The sequence below is a fragment of the Capricornis sumatraensis genome, unplaced genomic scaffold (assembly GCF_032405125.1).
Source record: "Capricornis sumatraensis isolate serow.1 unplaced genomic scaffold, serow.2 scaffold15, whole genome shotgun sequence".
Lineage (NCBI taxonomy): Eukaryota > Metazoa > Chordata > Mammalia > Artiodactyla > Bovidae > Capricornis > Capricornis sumatraensis.
Genome location: NW_027184626.1, coordinates 2,643,874 through 2,661,305, shown reverse-complemented (window position 1 = coordinate 2,661,305; position 17,432 = coordinate 2,643,874). Strand labels below are relative to the sequence as shown.

Below are 17,432 nucleotides of genomic sequence, written 5' to 3'. Positions count from 1 at the left end.
GTTCATGGCTGGGCTAGGATGGTGATAATGGAAGTGGAGAGATGCAATCAGAATTTAAATATAATTTTTAGATAGTATTAAAAGCATTTAAGTATGGATTCAATGTGAGATAAGAGCAAAAAAAGGAATACATGAGTTACCCAATGGCTGTTTAAAATGTTAGTGGGTACAAAATTTTCATCTTGTTTGTGAATTGCCAATAGTTTCATAGAAATGCTTTTGAAAGGAAAATTTTGAGTCAGTGTAAAAAGAAAAAAAAAAACGGTTGACATAATTACTGATGTTGATCATGTGTCAAGTTGAAGAAAATACTGGGATATACACCATGTATTTGTAATCCTTCAATTCAGTTCAGTCGCTCAGTCATGTATGACTCTTTGCGACCCCATGAACTGCAGCACGCTAGGCCTCCCTGTCCATTTCAACTCCCAGAATCCACCCAAACCCATGTCCATCGTGTCGGTGATGCCATCCAACCGTCTCATGCTCTGTCGTCCCTTTCTCCTCCTTCCCTCAATCCCTCCCAGCATCAGGGTCTCTTCAAATGAGTCACCTCTTCACATCAGGTGGCCAAAGTATTGGACTTTCAGCTTCAACATCAGTTCTTCCAGTGAACACCCAGGACTGATCTCCTTTAGGATGGACTGCTTGGATCTCCTTGCAGTCCAAAGGACTCTCAAGAGTCTTTGCCAACACCACAGTTCAAAAGCATCAGTACTTCAGTGCTCAGCTTTCTTTATAGTCCAACTCTCACATCCATACATGACCACTGGAAAAACCATAGCCTTGACTAGACGGACCTTTGTTGGCAAAGTAATGTCTCTGCTTTTGAATATACTGTCTAGGTTGGTCATAACTTTCCTTCCAAGGAGTAAGCATCTTTTAATTTCATGGCTGCAGTCACCATCTGCAGTGATTTTGGAGCCCAGAAAAATAAAGTCAGCCACTGTTTCCCCTGTTTCCCCATCTATTTGCCGTGAAGTGATGGGACCGGATGCCATTTTAGTTTTCTGAATGTTGAGCTTTAAGCCAACATGTTCACTCTCCTCTTTCACTTTCATCAAGAGGCTCTTTAGTTCTTCTTCACTTTCTGCCATAAAGGTGGTGTCATCTGCATATCTGAGGTTATTGATATTTCTCCCAGAAGTCTTGATTCCAGCTTGTGCTTCCTCCAGCCCAGCATTTCTCTTGATGTACTCTGCATATAAGTTAAATAAGCAGGGTGACAACGTACAGCCTTGACGCACTTCTTTTCCTATTTGGAACCAGTCTGTTGTTCCATGTCCAGTTCTAACTATTGCTTCCTGACCTGCATACACGTTTCTCAAGAAGCAGGTCAGGTGGTCTGGTATTCCCATCTCTTTCAGAATTTTCTTGAAGAATTTTCCACAGTTTCTTGTGATCCACACAGTCAAAGGCTTTGGCATAGTCAATAAAGCAGAACTAGATGTTTTTCTGGAACTCTCTTGCTTTTTCCATGATCCAGTGGATGTTGGAAATTTGATCTCTGATTCCTCTGCCTTCCCTAAATCCAGCTTGAACAGCTGGAAGTTCATGGTTCACGTATTGCTGAAGCCTGGCTTGGAGAATTTTGAGCATTACTTTACTAGTGTGTGAGATGAGTGCAATTGTGTGGTTTTTTGAGCATTCTTTGGCATTGCCTTTGTTTGGGATTGGAAAGAAAACTGTCTTTTTCCAGTTCTGTGGCCACTGCTGAGTTTTCCAAATTTGTTGGCATATTGAGTGCAGCACTTTCACAGCATCAATTTCCAGGATTTGAAATAGCTCCACTGGAATGCCATCACCTCTACTAGGTTTGTTTGTAGTGATGCTTCCTAAGGCCCACTTGAATTCACATTCCAGGATATCTGGCTCTAGGTGAGTGATCACACCATCATGATTATCTGGGTCTTAAAGATCTTTTTTGTACAGTTCTTCTGTATATTCTTGCCACCTCTTCTTAATGTCTTCTGCTTCTGTTAAGTCCGTACCATCTGCCCTTTATTGAGCCCATCTTTGCATGAAAAGTTCCCTTGGTATCTCTAATTTTCTTGAAGATTCTCTAGGGCATCAGTGACCCTACTTTGCTTTCATTTATCTACAAAACTGTCAAATATTTAGTTTATTTCTTCCACATAGTCTTCATTGGTTTATTGAGATAAAATCTACATAAACTGAAATATGCAGACTTTAACTTGGTGATTTTTCTCAAATACACACACACACACATACACACACACACACATGCAACCGCACTAAAAGATACAAGAAAATTTTTAAGAAAGATATTGTTTCTTCTATCTCTGGCTAGTCTTAACTTCCCCTTTGTATTTACTATTTAGATTTTTACTATTCTAGATTAACTTGGCCTGGATTCAGTTGATTGGTCTGATTTTTTTCACTCTACGTTTTGAGGTTTATCAATTTTGTTTTGAGGATCAGTTAGCTTAAGTTTTTAAATTAATGTTAAGTAGTGTTCTCTCTCAAAAAAAAAAAAAAAAAAAACCCAGTATGTTTACCTGTTCTCTTGTGGATTGGTATTTGAGTTGTTCCAGTTTGGGGATATTTAAAATAAAACTGCAATATATATTTCTGTACAAATAAGATTCTTCATTTTAATTTATGATGTTTTCTTAGCAGGATATAAAAATTAGGTCTCATAAAAAATAAATTCATAATTGTACTGTGCTCAGCTGTGTCCAACTCTTTGTGAGCCTTTGGAGTGTAGCCAACCAGGATCCTCTTGTCCATGAGATTCTCTAGACAAGAATACTGGAGTAAGTTGCTGTTTCCTCCTCTAGGGGATCTTTCTGACCCAGGAATCAAACTCACTTCTCCGGTATCCCCTCCACTGAAGGATGATTCTTTACCTGGTGAGCCATCAGGGAACCCCAGATAAAGCCAGAATCTTTAAAAGGAGACCCCTCTTTCTACACTAAAATAAAAATTATCTTAAAAAGGAGAAACATGGAAGAAAAAAATAACTTTCAGGTGGCTTCCTAGAAACAATCTTTTTTAAAGAAATGAAAAAATCGCCTCTGAGTGTTTGCAGCCATATTTAGCTCTTGCACAGGTTTCACGTTACAACTGATGCCATTGGGGCGTTCTGAATATATTCAAACTGGTTTTTAATTTTAAAGTTTTGGATTGCTTGTTTATTCAGGCACACAACTGAAGCAACACCAAATCTTTTCTGGAAATGGATTAATGTTTAAAATCACCCCCCATAGTTTACCATACATGCTAAAGAAAATATCGCCCACCTTCTACTACACACACATACACAAAGAACACACTCGGGGAAAAAAGGTACCATGAGTGAGAGTTGATAGAAGCAATAAACTGAAGAATTAGACTCACAAAGTTTGAAGATACTGTAATTATCAGATAGAGATCATGAAAATTTTGTTTATTGTTGTTGAGGAAATAAAAGAAGGAACTGAATAAATGAAAAAACAAAAGACAGAAAAAATGACCAGACAAATTGAAAATATAATATCTAAAAGAGAAAATAGAACAGGTAAAAGAGAAAAACTATAATTGTTAAAAGGTAAATCTCAGTACATAGACTAGCAAGAAAAAAGACATACTTAAAAAGTAAAATTTGTAAGCTGGAAATTCGTTTTTCTAAGGCTACCTAGAATGCAGCAGAGAAGGATAAAGAAAAGGAAAATGTGAAAGAAATGTTAAGAGACCTGGATAATACCATGACACTTTCTAATATACAGTTTCAGAGGGATAGAATAGAGAGCACATAAAAAGGAAATAGATGTATATCATCTCTCAAAATTACAGGCTGGCTTGCTTTCCCTTACTCACAATTTTTGAAATTGAGACATCATTCACATCACTTAAAATTTACCCTTTATGAGTATCTAACTCAGTGGTCTTTATTTATAAAGTTGAACAGTTAGCACCATCTAGTTCCAGCACATTTTCATCGTCTCCCAACAAATGGGGCTTTCTTGGGTGACTCAGTAGCAAATAACATGTCTGCCAATGTAAGAGTCATGGTTGGGAAGATCCCCTAGAGAAGGAAATGGAAACCCACATCAGTATTTTTACCTGGGAAATCCCATATACAGAGGACCCTGAGGGCTACATACAGTCCATGGGATCATGAAAGAGTCGACACAACTTAGGGACTAAAAAAGAGATACTATTCCCATCGAGAGTCACTCTTCATTCCATTTTCTGTCTATGTGGAATTATCTATTTTGCACATCTCAAATATATGAAATCTTCACATATGTGATCTTTTATTTCCTGTTTCTTTCACTTAGCTCAGGTCACGAGCTCCTTATTGCAAAAATCATGCTTAAATTGAAGAAAGTACAAGAAACCACTAGGTCACTCATGTATGACCTAATCTAATCATTTATGATTATACAGTGAAGGTGATGAATAGATTCAAGGGATTATATCTGGTAGACAGAGTGCCTGAAGAACTATGGACGGAGGTTCATAACACTGTACAGAAGGTGGTGAGCAAAACCATCCCAAAGAAAAAGAATTACAAGAAGGTAAAGTGGTTGTCTGAGGAGCCTTTACAAATGGCTGAGAAAAGAAGAGAAGTGAAAGGCAAAGGAGAAAGGGAAAAAAATATATCCAACTGAATACAGTTCCAGAGAAAAGCAAGGAGAAATAAAAAGCCCTTCTTAAATGAACAATGCAAAGAAGTAGAAGAAAACAAAAATAACAGAATGGGAAAGACTAGAGATCTTTTCAAGAAAACTGGAGCTATCAAGGGAACATTTCATGCAAGGACGGGCACAGTAAAGAACAGGAACAATAAGGACCTAAGAGAAGCAGAAGAGAATATTAAGAGGTTGCAAGAAAGCTGAGCCCCAAAGAACTTATGCTTTTGAACTATGTTGCTGGAGAAGACTCTTGAGAGTCCCTTGGACTGCAAGGAGATCCAACCAGTTCTTCCTAAAGGAAATCAGTCCTGAACATTCATTGAAAAGACTGATGCTGAAGCTGAAACTCCCGTACTTTGGCCACCTGATGGGAAGAACTGACTCATTGGAGAAGACTCTGATGCTGGGAAAGATTGAGGACAAGGGGACGATAGAAGATGAGATGGCTGGGAGGACAAGGGGACGATAGAAGATGAGATGGCTGGGAGGACAAGGGGACGATAGAAGATGAGATGGCTGGGAGGACAAGGGGGATGAGATGGCTGGATGGTATCACCGACTCAATGGACCTGAGTTTGAGTAAGCTCTGGGACTTGGTGATGGACAGGGAGGCCTGGTGTTCTGCAGTCTATGGGTTCGCAAAGAGTCAGACACAACTGAGCAACTGAACTGAAGAATACATAGAAGAAGTATACAAAAAGGTCTTAATGACCCAGATAACCACAATGGTGTGATCACTCACCTAGAGTCAGAAATTTTGGAGTGTGAATTCAAGTGGGCCCCAGGAGGCATTACTATGAACACAGAGGAGGTGATGGAATTTCAGCCGAACTATTTAAATTCTAAAGGATGCTTCTGTTAAAGTGCTATACTCCATATGTCAGCAAATTTGGAAAACTCATCAGTGGCCACAAGACTAGACAAGGTCAGTTTTCATTCCAATTTCAAAGAAGGGTAGTGCCAAACAATGTTCAAACTACTGTACAATTGCACTCATTTCACCTGCTAACAAGGTTATGCTCAAAATCCTTCAAGCTAGGCGTCAGCAGTATGTGAACCTAGAAGTTTCAGATGTACAAACTGGGTTTATAACAGGCAGAGGAAGCAGAGATCAAATTGCCAACTTTCACTAATCTTAGAAAAAGCAAGAGAATTCCAGAAAAACATCTACTTCTGTTTCACCAACTATGCTAAATCTTTTGACTGTGTGGATCACAAAAAACTGTGGAAAACTCTTACAGAGATGTGAATACCAGACCATCTTACCTGTCCCTTGAGAAACCTGTATATAGGTCAAGCAGCAACAGTTAGAACTGTACACGGAACAACAGACTGGGTTGTTGCCACCCTGGTTATTTAACTTCTACGCAGAGTACATCATGTAAAATGCTGGGCTGGGTGAATCACAAGCTGGAATCAAGACTGCTGGAAGAAATATGAACAACATCAGACATGCAGATAATACCACTCTAATGGCAGGAGGTGAAGATAAACTAGAGAACCTTTTCTTGAGGGTGAAAGAGGTGAGTGATAAAACTTGCTTAAAAGTCAACATTCAAAAAACTAAGATCATGGCTTCCAGTCCTATCAATTCATGGCAAATAGAAGAGGGAAAAGTGGAAACAGTGACAGATTTTATTTTCTTGGGCTTGAAAACCACTGCAGATGGTGACTGTGGCCATGAAATTAAGACAACTGATCCTTTGAAGGAAAACTACGACAAATCTAGACAGCATATTAAAAAGCAGAGATATCACATGGCTGACATTGTTTGCATAGTCAGAAAAATGGTTTTTCAAGTAGTGATGTTCAGATGTGAGAGTCAGACCATAAAGAAGGCTGAGCAAGGAAGAACTGATGCTTTTGGATAGTGGTGCCAGAGAAGACTCCCGAGAGTCCCTTGGACAGCAAGCAAGGCTTCCCTGGTGGTTCAGTAGGTAAAGAATCCACCTGCAATGTGGGAGATCTCAGTTCGATCCCAGGGTTGGGAAGATCCCTTGGAGAAGGGAATGGCTACCCACTCCAGTATTCTGTGACCAGAGAATCCCATGGACTATAAAGTCAGATACAACTGAATGACTTTCACTTTTACTTCGGACAGCAAGGAGATCAAACCAGTTAATCCTAAAGGAAATCACCCTTGAATACATACTCACTAGAAGGACTGATGCTGAAGCTGAAGCTCCAATACCTTGGCCACCTGATGCCAAGCGTTGACTCATTGGAAAAAACCCTGATTCTCCAAAAGACGGAAGGAAAAAATAGGGGACAGCAGAGAATGAGAAGGTTAGATAGTATCACCAACTCAATGGACATGAGTTTGAGCAAACTCTGAAAGATAGTGAAAGACAGGGAAGCCTGGCATTCTGCAGTTTGTTAGGTAGGACATAGCGACTGAACAACAACAACAACAATTTGTAAAATTCATCCACACTGTAGCAAGTATCACTTCATTCCCTTTAGTGGCTGAATACTTTCCCATTGTATGGATATACCACTGTTTACTTCTCCATTAATCAGTGAGGTTCATCATTTGGGTCATTTCCACTTTTTGGTTACTGTCAATAGGGCTATTGTTTTGTTTGGTCTGATGGACATTCTACTCCAAAGCTTTAACTAACACTCTCTCAATACTAGTTTTTAACAACTATGCCTGGCCCTAAACCTTAAACGTATGTTATGATACTGGGAGCCACGCCCTAGGCAGTATGTGTTTAGATGTAATGAAATACATACATTCCATTATGTATGTATTTGTGGAATAATGTATGTAATAGTGGAAGAAATGTATGTAAAAGTGGAAGAAAGTATTTAAAAGTGGAAGAATACGTACTTCCACTTTTATAAATTCATGGGGTCACAAAGAGTCGGACACGACTGAGTGACTGAACTGAACTGAACTAAAGGGGCATCTCTGTGTTGGCATTTAGGCTGGATGTAAATATACTTAAAATATCCCATGCTTTCACTAACCTCATGGTCTTTCAAAGCAAAAAATTTAAAAACCTAAATAATTTTAACTCCTACTGAAATGTGTCCTGAAATAGATTTCTTACTGCTCTCTAAGGAAATCACAATACATTATCAATATTTTATTGTTTTTATTTTCTTCCTTGGAAGTCTGTGAAGAAGTCTGTACAAAAAATCAAACAGTTTTTTAAATCTTTATCAAACAAAACTATTTTAATGAATCTTTATTCTTTGTTAGAGATACTCTATCTGCTCTATGCAGCATCTGATTGAGAGAGATGTTTAATTATGCTAAGACTCATTGGAAAAGACTCTGATGCTGGGAGGGATTGGAGGCAGGAGGAGAAGGGGACGGCAGAGGATGATGAGATGGCTGGATGGCACCACTGACTTGATGGACGTGAGTCTGAGTGAACTCCGGGAGTTGGTGATGGACAGGGAGGCCTGGCATGCTGCGATTCATGGGGTCGCAAAGAGATGGACACGACTGAGCGACTGAACTGAACTGAAGGTACAACTGAGAGTCCCTTGGATTGCAAGGAGAACCAACCAGTCCATCCTAAAGGAGATCAGCCCTGGGTGTTCATTGGAAGGACTGATGCTAAAGCTGAAACTCCAATACTTTGGCCACCTCATGCGAAGAACTGACTCTGATACTGGGAGGGATTGGAGGCAGGAGGAGAAGGGGACAACAGTGGATAAGATGGCTGGATGGCATCACCGACTGGATGGACAAGAGTTTGGGTGAACTCTGGGAGATGGTGATGGACAGGGAGGCCTGGCGTGCTGCAATTCACGGGGTTGCAAAGAGTCAGACACGACTGAGCGACTGAACTGAACTGAACTGAAGGTACAACTGAACCTAACATGAAGCATGAAAGACATGCTTCGCTTTCAACTGCAGTCTTATTTCTGTCCTAGCTCACAAACTTTCAAGCCTAAGTCAGAATATGCTGTCTTTTCTCCTTCACTTAACATCTGATGTGTACAACTGAAGCATGAACAGCTGGTACTGATCACAACAGGCCAAGCACTCAAAAACTTACATCAGTGGAGCAATGCCGGGGGTCAGACGTCCTTGGCAAAACTCACTAAACATTTTTGTAAAATTACTTACAGATTCATCAAGTTACCAGTAATATTTCTACATGGATGAGATCCAAAACACATTTATGTGCCTGTTGATGTGCTTTTCAAACTCAAGCAAAAAGTAAATAGTTGCCCAATCAGCATTACTGAAAATATGGGACCTGAGAGAAAGGTGCATAAGAGGCAAATTAAGTGAGAGGGGGAAAATAAAAAGGTATTCCCAGAGAGAGCTATTCTAGATGTTACTAGGATAACTTTTAAAAAGAAAATGACCTTGAAGGTTGGAAGTTCATTTGAGAGGGGGTAAAAGAAACAGTCAGGTCTGTGATCCAGAATAAAAAGGAAATGGAAGTGCTTTTATTTTGCCCCTAGAGCAATGGAAATTTATTGTGTGTATTTGGATATAGATTTTATTTTATTTTTTACTACCCTGGTGGGTGAGCTGAGCAAAAAAAAAAAAAAAAATCCATTTTATGACATTATGGACCTTTTAGACAGAGATTTAGGCCACTGGCAAGAAACATTAGTTTATCTGGGCAAAAGGTTAGTCCAAAGATAAGGCATCTTTCTCACTGGGCTGGCTTACCAAAGGGACTCTTCTTTTCCATACACCTTGAAACAAAGGGAAGGGTAAAAATTCTTAGGAAAATAAAATCTATGTTAGTTCTGTGAGACAGTGTGTTGTCACTGAGTACACAAATCTTGTTGGCTTACTTATAAAATAAGCAAATCAGATAGGGAAAGCTGTGAAATTAAAGCTTAAACTCAGGATGTGTTTTGTTTGTATTTCTTCAACAGGCTTCTGGGAAAGTAAACTCGTCTTTGATTTTCTCTTTGCTCCTCTCTTTGCTTGCTTTTCCTGTTGTTGTTCAGTTGCTTGGTTGTCTCTGTCTCTTTGAGATCCCGTGGACTGCAGCACGCCTGGCTGGCTTTGCCCTCAAATTATGGCAATTGTTTACTGTTTGAACGCATTTCTCTTTGAGAGACAGGATTATGTCTTTTTTAAAAATTATTCCCAGTGTCTGGCATATAGTAGCTGCTCAATAAATATACAGACTAAATCATTCATTTGCAGCAATCGAGATTATGAAAAGGCTGTCCTACAAACCATACTAGTTGAGATTAAGATCATTATTCCTTATTTAGAATCTTTTCTCTGAGAGCATGTAAATCCCTTGGGTTTGGGAGAAAAGAAAAAAAAAAAAAACTGGAAGAGTTCAGTGGATTGGCTTTCCTTGAAAGACAGCCAACACTTTTTTCTCCTGATCCATAATTAGAATAAAGTAAGGACAGCCATTTAGATGTTCTTTCAGCAGTTCCTAAATTAACCCAGACTCACAAGAGAAGGGGGAGGAAGAGACTGGGAGGGAAAAGAAGGAGAAGATAGAAGCAAAAAGAAAGGGAAGCAGAGGAGGACAGAGGAGGATTGGCTAAGAAATCTACTGCTGTGTTTGTCTGAAGACATTAGCACTTTTTATTTAATTGTACTTTTGGTCCCAAAATTTATTTTTACCACATGTGCCTTGTTTTAAACTAACTCCCAGAACTGTGCCACAAAATATTCCTGCTTCAACATCACACCTGGGTCCAGTTCAAGAACCTAACTACTTCTAGTCCACATGCTAAAGCCTTGCTCTCATATGCCAGGAAAAATAGCCAGTGCCATTTAACATCTGGACCCAATGTACTCTCTTTACTAATTTATATTTGTGTAATATTTTATTTACCAAAAGATAAAATCAGTAAAAGTAGATAGTGAAAATCATTTAGAAATTTTAATGAAAATCTGAATATAGTAAATGCAGATTTATAATTTATACTTTCATGATTTTAATGTTATATATGCCTAAAATGGAAAATATCTTTTAAATGCAACTAACTGCCCATCAGCAGTCAGGCATGAACCTGGGATGTATCCATTCTGTAGTACATATTCTGTATTTCAAATACATATTGAAGAGGTTCTAGCTTATCATTAATCCTGGTTCTTACTGAATTTGCATCATCAAAATGCAACACTTAAAAGCAATTTTTCAGTCTCTTGGATGATATAATTTTGGTTGTATCTTCTTTGCTCTATACTTAAGACCATTTTCAGTTTTACATCTATAAACACAATTTAGAATGATCAATGAGTTTTTAAATTTCCTCATGACTTTCTCCCCCAATCACCTTTTCTTACACATCTGTCTTCAGCATTTGCTGATTACAAACTGTATCAGGTAAGTTTGGTGCAGAGATATCATAACAGGTGAAAGAAGGGTGTCACACATCTTTTAAATAAAATGGAATGGTCTTGTTTTTCTCACAAATATAGATGGTAATGTGCTTTCTGTGTTAACAGTTAACTATGAGGAAACCAAATATCTTTTTCATCCTTAAAATTTTATTTTGGATCATTATTGATTTTTGAATTTGAGAAAATTTATCCAGGACATCATAATCTGAATGTCTGAAATTTTTGCTTATGAAATGAATTTCACTGTCAGATTATAGAATGTTCCTAATCTGTCTGCATTAGGATTCTGAATCATCTCGCAGTTGTGAAATATCTTCCTCTTACAGTTTTCTTCAATTTGCCATTATGGACAGAGTATGAGAAATTATGAGTTCAAAGTTACATTCCACAAAAGAGTGGAGTACAAAGATGATGTCTCCATATCTTCTCAAAAAGAGAACCTGAAGCATGAAACAGTAGTGATAGTTTATTTTAATAATTTACTATCCTTCTAGGTTCCTTAATTACTCTTGTGTTTGTTTATAATTTTTTTAAAGTATATCTGGGAATAATTGATAAGTAAGTTGACTCATTGGAAAAGACTCTGATGCTGGGAGAGACTGGGGGCAGGAGAAGAAGGGGACGACTGAGGACGAGATGGCTGGATGGCATCACGGACTCGATGGACGTGAGTCTGAGTGAACTCCGGGAGTTGGTGATGGACAGGGAGGCCTGGCGTGCTGCGATTCATGGGGTCGCAAAGAGTCGGACACGACTGAGCGACTGAACTGAACTGAACTGAATGAGAAAATAATTCCTAGGATGATTAAATAGCAAATGTTTCAAGAAACAGAGAAAGATGAAATCACTAAGAACTCGTATCTCAAATATGTTAAAGGTTCCAATGGATTCAAATGATTATTACAAAACAGAGCTTTATTCTAGTTTCATAAAAATAGGTGTATCTTTCTCTTTATTTTTTGGAATAAAGAGAAAGAAAGAATAAAAGTCAAGAAATATGAATACTTGCAAATAGAGTTATTCCAAAATAATTAATAAACGAAAACTGGGTCATATGAACCTTAATGGTATATTGAGTTAATCAGATATTATAGCAAATACTTTAGAACAACAGAAATCAGCAGTATATATTTGTGAGTATGTTGAAACATACCACCCATTCTTACAATTCTGTACAATATTGGGACTAATACTCTGGTGTTCCATTTCCATTTTATTCACTGCAACATTCCTCATAAATCCAATTCAGCATCAGTTTTACTCTGGATCAGTCCTGAGGACTTTGATCTAGCTCACTGCCCCCACAGGTGGAAGAGTGTGAAAATCTTGATTTGGTAAACAACTTGAGCTTTTGATCTGAAAATAAATAGCTTCCACGGAAATAGGACCAAAATATATTTTATTTCTCTGGCTGTCTCTCTCGTTTTCACTCAGAAACTCCAACTGCATACAGATGACCTCTCTCCACATTTTATCTAGGAGCACCTAGTGGGTATCTCACACGTGCTGAAGAAAATGTCAAGTCTCTTTCAGGCATAGTGCTTCTTGGTACTTCTCTATTAGAAATAGCCATGGTCCTGGCAGGAATTGCTGGTCCAAGTGCACAGTTCTCTCATTGATAAAAGCAGCCCACAATTTCTTTATCAGTAGAGGGTACAAGTCTAGAGGAATGAATGATGTCTATTTATTCTCTTTAATAATTGACTGGAAGGGTCCCGAAGGATTACTGCTTGGGCCCTAATGTGTTACAGAGTTCAGGGAAGCAATGTGTCCAGATTTTTCCTACAACTCTCTCTTGATTTCCTTTTGCCTGAGATAGGATTCCACAACATTTGGCAGGGCTGGCTTTGAGTAGAGGCCACCTGCAAATACTTTTTTTTTTCCTGAGGATGACTAAAAACATCTAATTACTGCGTCTTCACTTACTTTTGTTATGTCCTGGTAGGTTTTCTGCAATCTCCTTGAAAATGGATGCCCATTAAATTCCCTTAACTAACTGGTTAGATATGCAAATTTCATTACAACATTCTCTTTCCTTTTGGATAATTCAGACAATGTACAAAGCTAACGCATGTGGTGCGCTCATCCAAACATTTGCCAAAAAGGGCCCACATTTTATAAAGGCAGTGGTGCAAAAGAAAAGGCAATGTCTTAAACTGCAGTCCCTCTGTAGTTAAATCTAAAGGAAACATATGATTTTTTTGTCAATAAATGTTATATATTCTTATGTCAGAATTTGGAGGAAAACAAAACATGAACGAAAATATGGCCTGTGTCATACTATGCTCATGATTATTAACCCGAGCTGAAGACAGATATAGAGAAAAGAGATGGAATGGTATTTTAAATTTGAAATTCATTTGTCTTAACTGTTTATGCTGTGACAATATTTTGGTTGATTCCTTTTAAGTTGAATAAAAATAATTATGTTAAATATTCAATTTTACAAAATTGGCATCACATTGTAAATTTAGCTTTATATTCTCCTTTTTCACTTAAATTTATATTTGAGCATTTTCTATGTCATCAAACATTACTTGAAAATACATTTTAATGGCTTCATAATAGATTATTTTAAAGAAAAAATACCACATATTTAACTAATCTCCTATTGTTAGACACTTAAATTGCATCCAATTTTTCATTAGTATTAAAAAAAATTATAAACAGTATTATATGTAAGTTTTTGACTGAGTATCTCTGATTGTTGGTTTCTCTGGGATGGATTTCTTGGAATAGACTTACTACTCAAAGTTTATGGTATTTCTAAGGCTTCTGAAGATACGACCAGCTTGCCCTCCCAAAAGGGGTTTATGTATTTACAGTTGGTTAAGTGCCTTTCAAAGCATTGATTCTAAGTCCAAAAAACTTTTTAAACTCTCTTCTGCCCCATTTCAGAGCTGAAGTGTCAAATCAAATGGTTCATTTATTTATCTGACTTACTTTCCCAGAAGCATGCAAAAATGTGTTTGTTCCGACAAATTCTAGTCTTTTAACATTTCCCATAGGTTATTAAGATAACATGACCTAATAAGAAAATTCATTTAAAGGTGACAAATTTTGCCTCTGGTTGGGTGACCCAACTTACTTAGAAATATTTTCTTTCATTTTTGAGTGACTATTTTGAGCAAACTTGCCAAGGTCCACACAATTTTGGAAGGGAAGGATTATTGATCCTGTTGTTTGTATGGACGTTGAAGATGACACTGAGAAAGCTTTGTCCCATATGACATATATAATACGTGGCAGAGTCATGATTCAAAACTCAGGTCTAATCCTATAGACTGGTAGAAAACATTTGCAAATGATACAACCAACAAGGGCTTAGCTTCCAAAATAAACAGATTGCTTCTACAATTCAGTAACAAATAAACAACCAATCCAATTGAAAAGTGGGCAGAAGACCTTAATAGACATTTTTCCAGAGAAGACAAACATATGGCTAACAGACACATGAAAAGATGCTCATCAGCGCTAATTATTACAGAGATGCAAATCAAAACTAAAACAAGGTATCACCTCATACTAGTCAGAATGACCATCATACAAAAGTCCACAAACAATAAATGCTGGAGAGCATGTGAAAAAAAGGGAACTCGCTTACATTGTTGGTGGAAATATACATTTGTGCAGTCACTATGGAAAACAGTATAGAAGTTCCACAAAAAACTAAAAATAGAGTTACCGTATGATCCAGCAATCCCACTCCTGGGCATAAACCCAGACACAACTATAATTCAAGAAGATGCCTGCACCTCTGTGTTCACAGCATCTTTATTCACAACAGCAAAGACATGGAGACAGCCTGAACGTCCACGGATAGCTCTGTTTACAGGAGCCAAAACATGGAAACAACCTAAAGGTCCATTGACAGATAAATGGATAAAGATGTGGTGTGTATACAACGGAAGACTACTCAGCCATAAAAAAGAATGCAATAATGCCATCTGCAGCAACATGGATGGACCTAGATTATAAGTGAAGTCAGAAAGAGAAAGACAAATATCATATACTCTCACTTATACGTGGAATCTAAAATATGACACAAATTCACATATCTAATAACCAAAATCAACTTAGATACAGAGTACAGACTTGTGGTTGTCAACGGAGAGGAGAGGTAGGGGAGGGAAGGACTGGGAATTTGGGTTAACAGATGAAAAGTATATATAAATAAATGGATAAACAATACGGTCCTATAGGATAGCACAGGGAACTATTCTCAGTATCTGAGATAAATCAAATGGGAAAGAATATTAAGATGAACATATATATATGCATATATATATATATATATCTGAGTCAGTTTGCTATATAACAGAAATTAAACACAACATTTTAAATAAACTGCACTTCCTTAACTTTCTCGACAAGGTTAGGAGGGGAACATCAGAGGACTGTCAAGAGCTACAGCTGGGGCCGGCCCTAGGCTGCGTGTACTTCCCCGGTCCAAGCCGCTCAGGTTCGGCGCTCAGGCAGCCCTCAGAGGCACAGATTCGGCTGGGACTGCGCTCCGTGCCCTTCCCAGGTCCGAGTAGCTCAGGAGTTTGGCGAGCGCGATCGCCGCGGTTTGTCACCTTTTCTGCCGCTGCTGCTCAGCTTTCTGGGTGGACCGCTGGCGGCCCCCGTGAGGCAGATGGTGACTGTCCAGCACCCCCAGAAGTCTTAGCAAAGAAGCCTGCTTGCAGTTAGGTAGGTAAAGTCTCTCCGGGTCTGCAATTGCCCCTTTCCAGTCCTTACGGCTCTGGCTGCCTATCCCCGGCGGGGGATGGTCTGCAGCCGGCTTTTCCATTCCGTCCTTCGTTCTGTGTTCGGTCCTGGCGGTGTCTTATGTTCGAGCTTTTCGTGCGGTAGCTATCCCACAGGCTGGTTTGCTAGCCCAAGTTAGATCGTTCTGGTTGCGCGTGGGGCGTTCCTGCCCGATTCTTACAAAGCACTGCAGCCCGTGCCTCCCGCGCGTCCCTGCCCTGCCCCCACTTCCCAATGGCGGATGCAGGCGTCTGTGCTGCTTTTCCGCTGGGGGAGTTACTGTTGGGCTTGTAATCTCTTGGTTTTAATTATTTCTTTATTTTTCCTTCCTGTTATGTTGCCCTCTGTGTTTCCAAGACTCGCCACAGACTCGGCAGGGAGAGTGTTTCCTGGTGTTTGGAAACCTCTCTTCTTAAAATTCCCTTCCCGGGACGGAGCTCCCTCCCCACCTCCTTTGTCTCCTTTTTCGTCTTTTATATTTTTTCCTACCTGTTTTTGAAGACAATGGTCTGCTTTTCTGGTTGCCTGATGTCCTCTGCCAGCCTACAGAAGTTGTTTTGTGGAGTTTGCTCAGCGTTGAAATGTTCTCTTGAGGAATTTGTGAGGGAGAAAGTGGTCTTCCCGTCCTATTCCTCCGCCATCTTTATACCACTTCACACCAGTCAGAATGGCTGCGATCCAAAAATCTGCAAGCAATAAATGCTGGAGAGGGTGTGGAGAAAAGGGAACCCTCCTACACTGTTGGTGGGAATGCAAACTAGTACAGCCACTATGGAGAACAGTGTGGAGATTCCTTAAAAAATTGCAAATAGAACTACCTTATGACCCAGCAATCCCACTGCTGGGCATACACACCGAGGAAACCAGAATTGAAAGAGACACATGTACCCCAATGTTCATCGCAGCACTGTTTATAATAGCCAGGACATGGAAACAACCTAGATGTCCATCAGCAGATGAATGGATAAGAAAGCAGTGGTACATATACACAATGCAGTATTACTCAGCCATTAAAAAGAATTCATTTGAATCAGTTCTGATGAGATGGATGAAACTGGAGCCGATTATACAGAGTGAAGTAAGCCAGAAAGAAAAACACCAATACAGTATACTAACACATATATCATATGGAATTTAGAAAGATGGCAATGACGACCCTGTATGCAAGACAGGAAAAAAGACACAGCTGTGTATAACGGACTTTTGGACTCAGAGGGAGAGGGAGAGGGTGGGATGATTTTGGAGAATGGCATTCTACCATGTATACTATCATGTAAAAATTGAATCGCCAGTCTATGTCTGATGCAGGATACAGCATGCTTGGGGTTGGTGCATGGGGATGACCCACTGAGATGTTATGGGGAGGGAGGTGGGAGGGGGGTTCATGTTTGGGAACACATGTAAGAATTAAAGATTTTAAAATTTAAAAAAAAATAAAAAATAAAAAAAAAATAAAACGTTTTTGAGACACAGTCTGAAGAAGCAACTTTTTGTTTCAAAAGTGGTTGAGAATGAACAGGCCTCCACTTCCTTACACTACCTGTAAGGTTTCCCTGGTGGCTCAAACAGTAAAGCATCTGCCTGCAATGCAGAAGACCCAGGTTCAATTCCTAGGTTGGGAAGATCCCCTGGAGAAGGAAATGGCAATCCACTCCAGCACTCTCGCCTGGAATATCCCATGGACAGAGGAGCCCGATAGGCTACAGTCCTTGGGGTCACAAAGAGTCAGACACGACTGAGCAACT

The 17,432-nt window shown here is 39.1% G+C and overlaps 1 protein-coding gene across 2 annotated transcripts in view; it reads right to left on the bottom strand.

Annotated features, from left to right (window-relative positions):
- LOC138072389 (lysozyme C, kidney isozyme-like) overlaps nt 1-16,327 on the bottom strand; it is a 55,451-nt gene extending 39,124 nt beyond the window's left edge. For both annotated transcript variants that reach the window (XM_068963479.1, XM_068963480.1), the window contains exon 1: nt 16,177-16,327. The gene's annotated coding sequence lies outside the window, so the exon portion shown is untranslated. The remainder of the gene's footprint in view (nt 1-16,176) is intronic.
- Nucleotides 16,328-17,432: the final 1,105 nt, after the last annotated feature.